We start from the raw sequence: 7,682 nt of genomic DNA on the forward strand, positions 1-7,682 counted from the left end.
GCACGCAAGCAAAACACTTATATGCATAAAATAAAATAAATCTTAAAAAATAAAAATAACTCTCTATCGACCATTGATTTCTTAAGGGGTATACTGTGCTACAAGCCGTGGTTTCCTGAGCAGTGAAGATGGGGAAACCTGGATGGATCCCATTTTCACAGAGCCTCAGGTCCTGAAGTGAAAACAGAGCATCATCAGGTGAACACACACACACATCATCACTATGTGTCTGTGGATGGAAACCCTGGTGGTAAATTGGAGAACAAGTCACGGTAGAGACTAAAGAGGGAGTGTCACATGAATGAACAGGAAGGAAGGGTCTGAAACAGACACATTCAGTGATAAAGTCAGGGATGGGTTATTCCCGGGAAGAGGAGGCCAGCATCTCTAGGACACGTGAAGGTGAAATGAAGGTGGTTCTCTTTACATCAGTCTGGGATCCCGAAGAGATTTGTTACATTTTGGATGTGATGCTTAGGCTCATGTGTTTTAACAGTTGGTCAACAGTTGGTGGTGCTGTTCTTTTTAGAGTCCAAAGGATCATTAGAAGTCACAGCCTCCCTGTTCACTAGTGGGAGTGAGTCATTATGGGTAGGCCTTAGGGATGATAGTTGAGCCTGGTTCCTGTGCTCTCTACCTCTCGGTTTCCTAGCGAGCCAAGGCATCAGCTGTTCCCATGAGCATTGCTGTGCCTGTTGAGTGGTGAGACTGAGAAGTAACCAAACCCTTCTTTCTTTAGTTGTCTGTCTGGAATTTTGTCCCAACAGAAAGCAAAATGAGAGTCCTTTGTAGTTGGAACCAAGGACTCCAATGTTACAGTGGAGGTTGGGTGGATTCAGGGTTGGGAATGTGTTGCCACTACCATCAATGGTTTTAAATAATTGGAAACTTTAGGGAGGGGTCTGTAAAGATACTGCTTTACCTCTCCAAATTAATTAGAGACACTGGTGACACAAAGTTTTATGTTTTTACTTATAAAGTGTGTGTGTGTGTGTGTGTTTTAAGCCAGAAATAGACCCCCAACTGTCTTGAGATATGGATTCCAAGAAGGGTTAGACTCAATAGCTGGGGGATGTTTTCATCTTGACTGATGCAGCTGTGTGAAAATCTTGGCAGGGACTTCTGAATGGTTGAAATGAGTACTTCTGACTTAGTTAGGGTTTTATTGATGTAAACAGACACCACAACCAAGGCAATTCTTATAAGGACAACATTTAATTGGGGCTGGCTTACAGGTACAGACGTTCACTCCATTATCACCAGACAGGCCTGGTGCAGGAGGAACTGAGAGTTCTGCATCTTCACCTGAAGGCCACCAGGAGAAGAGTGACGACTCCCATGTGGTTAGAAGGAGCTGCTCATCACATCCCGCCACCACCTTTACAGTGACACACTTCCTCCAACAAGACCACATCTACTCCAACAAGGCCATACCTCCTAATAGTGCCACCCCCTGGACCAAGCATATTCAAACCACCACAACAAACTAGACTCATGAACACCAAGGGTACAGTGAGGGTAGGGATGAGCTTGGTGTTAGCTGACAACTCTGACGAACTTTTTGCAGGATCTTGGAGAGCTGTTCAGAGACTGCTTCTGGATTTGGTAGAAATATGGGTGGTATTGACTTTCAGATCGCCCTTAGTGCCAGAGAAAACCCTTATAAGTCAGTAAGTGCTTGCTGACATTTCCTCTTCCAGGCATAGGAAGCAAATTGGGCAAATGCTTTAGCCTGTGTGGCATTGGGCATATCATTTCAAATTTTGTAAAATGGACAGGCACCAAGCTCTGAAGGGATTGTGCGTGTGGTGTGAACCTGGAACCGAGTCCGAGAGCTGAAGTACAGAGTTTCTTAACTGTGGTACTTAAGCCAAACCTGACTCAGAAAGCCTTCTGAGCTATCAATGGGGCGTTGTTCTTGGATCTATTAGGAAGAGAAAGAGCCCCAATAAGACTGGATGTATTCTACATGTCTGGCTGAGACAATCGTCATGATGCCAGATCATATGGATGTATTTGGTAGCATGGTAGAGCATTCTCAGCTTCTCTCTTATTTCATGTGCAAAGACCAATTGCTTCTGTTTTCATTTCAGTGAATTAGACTCTAATATTTCCAGCCATCTCTAGGAACTTTTGCTTCAGAAGATTTGGGTAACTAAGAACAAAAGTCACAAACAAGGCTGGATTTTCTGGAGAGTGGCAGCACTTTTGCTGAGCATGGAGGGTAGGGCTGCCACCAAGCCGAATACAGATGGTAAGATGAGAAGGTTTCTGTCTAATATTAGTGATGAACCACAGACTATGTCAAGGCCTATGAGGACTGACAAGGGCAATTACTATCATGGTGAAGCAGAGGGGTCGATGATGGGAGGAAATGGGTGTAAGAAGTCATGTCGATTTTCTGCTGAAAGTCACCCTTATTTCCTAGCACAGAGAGACCACTGCTGATTTCTTATAATTTAGATAATTTTGCTCAAGAGCTTCAACATGTACTGCTGGATCAGAGGAAAAATGGGTCAAGTAGTGGTGAGTTATTTTGAATTTGCTCTACAACATTTTCTGGCTGTTTGCATAATAACTTGAGAAAGCAAAATGTTTATGCCTGCTTATTTGTTAATATTTTTGTGCATTCAGAACTAGGAGGAGTGTGTGTGTGTGAGAGAGAGAGAAAAATAGACAGAGACAGAGAGAGACACACAGACAGACAGGCAGGCAGACAGACAAGAGAATGCATCCATGTGGGTGCATGTGGGTGGGACATGTATGGGAACAGAAGACAAAACTTATGTGTCAGTCCTCACCTTCCATGCCTGAGACAAGCCCTCCTTGTTCTTGGCTGCTGGGTGCACCAGGCTGGCCAGTCAGGCAATTTCTAGCAATCTTCTTGTCTCTACCGCCCATCACGCCACAGGAGCACTCGCATCATAGATGTGTGCCATTGCACCCAGCTCTATGTGCACTCTGAGGATTTGAACTCAGACTTGTTTGGAAAAATCCTTTTCCCTGAGATATTTCCCCAATATCAGATAGGAGATATTTGAAGTCATCTAAACTATTTTTCCCATTCCTTATTCTTTAGACTAGCATACCTCCTTTGAGATAGGTGTGTTGTTAAATTCTAATATAAGCTATTTTAAAACAGAGATGGCTGTTGCTTTTTACCTTCTAATTCTGTTTTTCATAAGACACCTGTGTTTGAAAACTCAATTTGATAACTACTGATCATATCTACCCTTTCCTGATTGATTGATTGATTGATTGATTTGTTTTAGGTTTGGGGGACACGATCTTGCTATGCAGCTCAAGCTAGCCTCGACCTTATTATGCAGCTGAGGCTACAGCCTCTTGGGGCTGGGTTTACAGGCCCAGCTTATTGTATTGTGACTTTTCCTCTAATCTAACCCTGGCAAAGGAATGCCTGTCCTGCCTCTTGGCTTTCTGGCCTCTTATCATTCCCACCTCCCACACTATCAGTTCTCCAGTTAGTAGACTACCACACCATTGCAATTCTCTGTAGCAGTTTAAAGATACCACATCTGACCTCACATACCAAGGACAGCACAGAGCAAACATCGTCTGAATCTTCTTTGCCAGGCCCACAGTGGTTGCTACTCACAATGTACTCCATGAACAAGGGCTCTTGGCCACCATCAATATGTGGAAAATCTGTCTTATCATCTTTTATTGTCTTCCCTGGCCATGGGACAGGAGAGAGCCATGCCACCTGCTTGACAGGCCTCTAGTTATTTTGAACTCTGCTTCTCTTTCTTAGAACAGGATCATACTCAGCCTTTGATAAATGATGAATCCTCTCACCCCATTTTGTGATATTTTAGAGCTCATGTGGCTAAGTAGATACTCATAATGCACAAGGACATATATCACCTGAGTTGAAGAAGGGCTAGTTGTATATAAATGAGCTGCACAGAGTTTTAGAGAATTTCTTACCTATTTATTTTTCTTATAGATGAGGAAGCTGATGTCCAGGGTAGTAATGGGCTGGGTCTACAGTGAATAGACTCTTTGAGGAGTGAGCTCCGTATTCTTACTCAAGGTCCATTGCTCCTCCCATTCCCTTTGGGGTTGATTGGTTTAAAGGAATATGAGTGTCCTATAGAGAAAACACCTTGTGTGTGTGTGTGTGTGTGTGTGTGTGTGTGTGTGTGTGTGTGTCAGAGAGAGAGAGAGAGAGAGAGAGAGAGAGACAGGTGTGTGTGTGTCAGAGAGAGAGAGAGAGAGAGAGAGAGACAGAGACAGAGAGAGAGACAGAGACAGAGAGATAGAGAGACAGAGACAGAAACAGAAACAGATGAGACAATGACAGAGAGGGAGAGAGAGAGTTAGAGAGAGAGAGGCAGAGACAGAGAGATAGAGAGACAGAGACAGAGACAGAAACAGAAACATATGAGACAATGACAGAGAGGGAGAGAGAGAGAGAGAGAGAGAGAGAGAGAGAGAGAGAGAGAGAGAGAGAGAGAGGCCATAGTTTCTAATAATGTGGAAGAATAGATAATAGAGGACCATAAAGGCTCCATTAGAGTTGAGATCTTGACCTCATTTGCAGGCCGGACTTTGTCACTTTTACACAGGCTTCAACCTTATTAGATAGCCAAGGATGCCATTGAATCCCTAACCCTCCTGCCTCCAACTTCCAAGTGCTGGGCTTGCAGGTCTGCTTCACCATACACTCAGTTTACAGGGGAGATTTGAAATTTTAAAGGAAGGCTTCCTTGTCAGCTGCTGCATTAATTAGAATTACTATTGCTGCAATAGAACACTGTGACCTAATTGTCTTTCTTTGTGACTAGGAAAGAAGGGACCAGAGAGACAGCTTTATGGTTAAGAGAGTAAAGGTGACTATACTTGTTATGGAAGTCCATTATGACCAGAGGTGTTAGCTATACTCATATCAATGGCTCCATTATTTACTTTTTCCTTGGGGTAAGATACAACTTGGCTCATATTATGGTTAGGAAATAAAATAGGCCTCTCCTACCCTCAGGGTCATGTGTCTGAACTTGGTTCCCAACTGGTGACCTTTTTTGGGGAGGACTTTGTAAAGCCTTCAGGAAGAGGAGCCTATCTGGAAGAAGTGGACCTCTAGGAGGCAGGGCTAAAGATTACAACTCTATCTTGCTTCTGGTCCTGGGTCTATTCCCTGGTCCACAGAGACAGGAAAAAGCATCCATATTCTTCCTGCTATAGTGTCAAGCTTCTCTGACCTTTGCCATGCCCTCTGTGGTGAACTGAATCCTCACACATTGAGCCCACATGAATCCCATCTTCTTTAAGTTGCTGGTGCCTGGCATTTAGTGATAACCATGAAGTAACCAATATTGCTCAGTACCTCAAAAATGTCCTGGCTAGGGTTGGATGAGCTCTGAGCTAAGTCACTCACTGCTGATGAATGACCACTGATCTCTTCAGTAGTAAACAACCACCGCTCTTGGACAGGTGCTGGGACTATTTGGGAAAAGGAGGAAGAAGATAAGCCTCTGCTGTTACTGGTTTCGTCCTTAAACACTGAACTATCGCATTTTAATCTTCAAAGGCAGTATGTTAGAAGTAAAGAGACTAATCTCTGGCGCTGAGCTTCCTGAGTGTGACTTCCAGCCCCGCTTCCTGTGGGCTGTGTGACCTACACTGAGTTACCAATGCTCACACAACCCCATCCCTCATCTGCTTAGTGGGTAAATATGAAAGCAGTTTCGAATTCTTCTGAAGATGAGATGGATGCTAACGTGCAGCCACTGCAATAGCCTGGTATACAGTAAGTATTTACTAAATAGCAGCTGCTATCAGCCTGAGATGGATGAAAACGCCCTCTGAACTCCAGCAAAACACCAGATAGCAAGCAAGCTACATGAACGGATCCCAGCAACTGCCTTTCTTTCCGTGCCAGGGAACTCTAGACCGTTTCCAAACTTTGACACCACTGCTGGGTCAGCTTTGCTTCTCAGTAAAGGTTGGGGTTAGTGGAAAGTCTCCTGTTTGCATTTTGGGGTGTTACTAACATGGTCTATCCTGTCCTGGGTGTATTGGGGATGGAGGGAAAGTAGGGCGAAGATGCAAAAATGAACACAGTATGCCCTCAACTCTTAAAGGGCTTAGGGATGACTGGTGTGTTAGAGCTGGGATACAAAGAACTGGAAAGTGTTCCTTGCCTTCACAGCAGCCGCCCCACCCCCTTGAAAGAGAGGATCAGTCAACAATGGGGCCATACCAAGAGATGCATAGTGGTAAGTGCGCACAGAAGAGGAAGTGACTAAGGCAACTTGTGGAGATGTCAGAAAGCCTCACACAGGAAATGATACACAAACTGGGTCAAGAAGGGCGAGTCACTGTTTATCAGGTTGAAGAAGGGCTGGGTTTCTAATGGCACTGCATGTACAAAGGTCTGGAGACACACAGCACACAGAGCCAGCGCTGTCTGGCAGCAGGACTACTCTGAAGGTGTACACATTGTTGCGCAGACCCCTTATCCCCACTGGCAGAGCTCTTTTTTTTTTTTTTTTTAACATGGAGCAGCCCCATCCACTGTTCCAAATGTGGCTCTTGCCTCACAGCCCAGCTGTATTGGCTCCATTTTGTTCTGGATCAGGCAGACATGATTGGACCAAGGAGCGGTTGTACTTACTGCTTATTTCTGGAACATTTTGAACATTCTTCAACCCTTTTTAATTCTTCCTTTCTCTCTGTAGGTTTTTCCTTCTCACCAAGGCCATGCACAGTCATTTCTCCTAAAGCAGTTACTCTGCTGCTACCTAGTGTGGCACATGTCACAAGAAATGCCTCCAGGCTATTTTAACTGTGCCTGTGTTTACTGCCTGCCTGGCTCCCTGGCAGCTCATTTAAGACATGATCAAAAACCATCTTGTTCCTTTTATATCCTTAGTAATCACATTAGTTCCTGACATTGCACTGAATAGAAACTAGTGAATAAAAAGTGACTATATCAATGAGCAGATTCAAAGTTTAAAAAGAAATTGGCTTTAATGTCTTCCATTGTTTTTCACGGGACCAGTGCCCATCTTTCTCCATATAATTCTGCATCACGGGAGGCTTACCCATGTGAATCGTATCGATATTTCCATCTTGTTGCAGTTAGCCAATAGAAGCAGGCAAGAGAGAAGCGTGCATTATCTGTAGTTGCCTCCAGAGGGCTGCATCCATCTTTGAAGGTCTCTGCAAGACTAGGTCCATACATTCCCCTGAAATCCTTCTTTTCAACACTTTAGGGGGGCAGGTCTGATATTCTTTCTATCTTTTCATATTTCTATACCATGTGCTCACTATGTGCTCTGCCTTTGTCTGTTTAGCCTGATGCCAATCAATTAACTGCCAGGCCCAAGAAAAATGGAAGAATGAGGGCCACAACCAGTTTATCAAGAGTTCTTCATGTACAAGAGCTTAGACTGACTGGATGGTATTCATTATTCAAAGAAGAGGTGTTAAAGCCAGATTTTGACGTAGGCACTGTGGCCTGAAGGTTTGCTTTGTCCTAAGCTCATATGTTAAGCCTTAAGCCAGTGTTTCTAGGAAGTTCCTCTTAGGTCATGAAAATGGAGCCAAGTGAAACTTGTCAAGATGTAGGAATAGGCATGAACTTTCTCAGCAGAACTTGCACCTCAGGGGGCAAGCCCATGGGTAGACAAGTGGGAACATTGGAAATTAGAGGGTTT

The 7,682-nt window shown here is 44.1% G+C and overlaps 1 long non-coding RNA gene across 1 annotated transcript; it reads left to right on the top strand.

Annotated features, from left to right (window-relative positions):
- The first annotated feature begins 5,629 nt into the window (after nucleotides 1-5,629).
- On the top strand, nucleotides 5,630-7,403 carry Gm40746. Its single transcript, XR_871973.2, has 3 exons — nucleotides 5,630-5,770; nucleotides 6,173-6,239; nucleotides 7,320-7,403. It is a non-coding gene; the product is annotated as a predicted gene, 40746 (long non-coding RNA).
- Nucleotides 7,404-7,682: the final 279 nt, after the last annotated feature.

Source organism: Mus musculus, chromosome 10, assembly GCF_000001635.26.
Source record: "Mus musculus strain C57BL/6J chromosome 10, GRCm38.p6 C57BL/6J".
Taxonomy (NCBI): domain Eukaryota; kingdom Metazoa; phylum Chordata; class Mammalia; order Rodentia; family Muridae; genus Mus; species Mus musculus.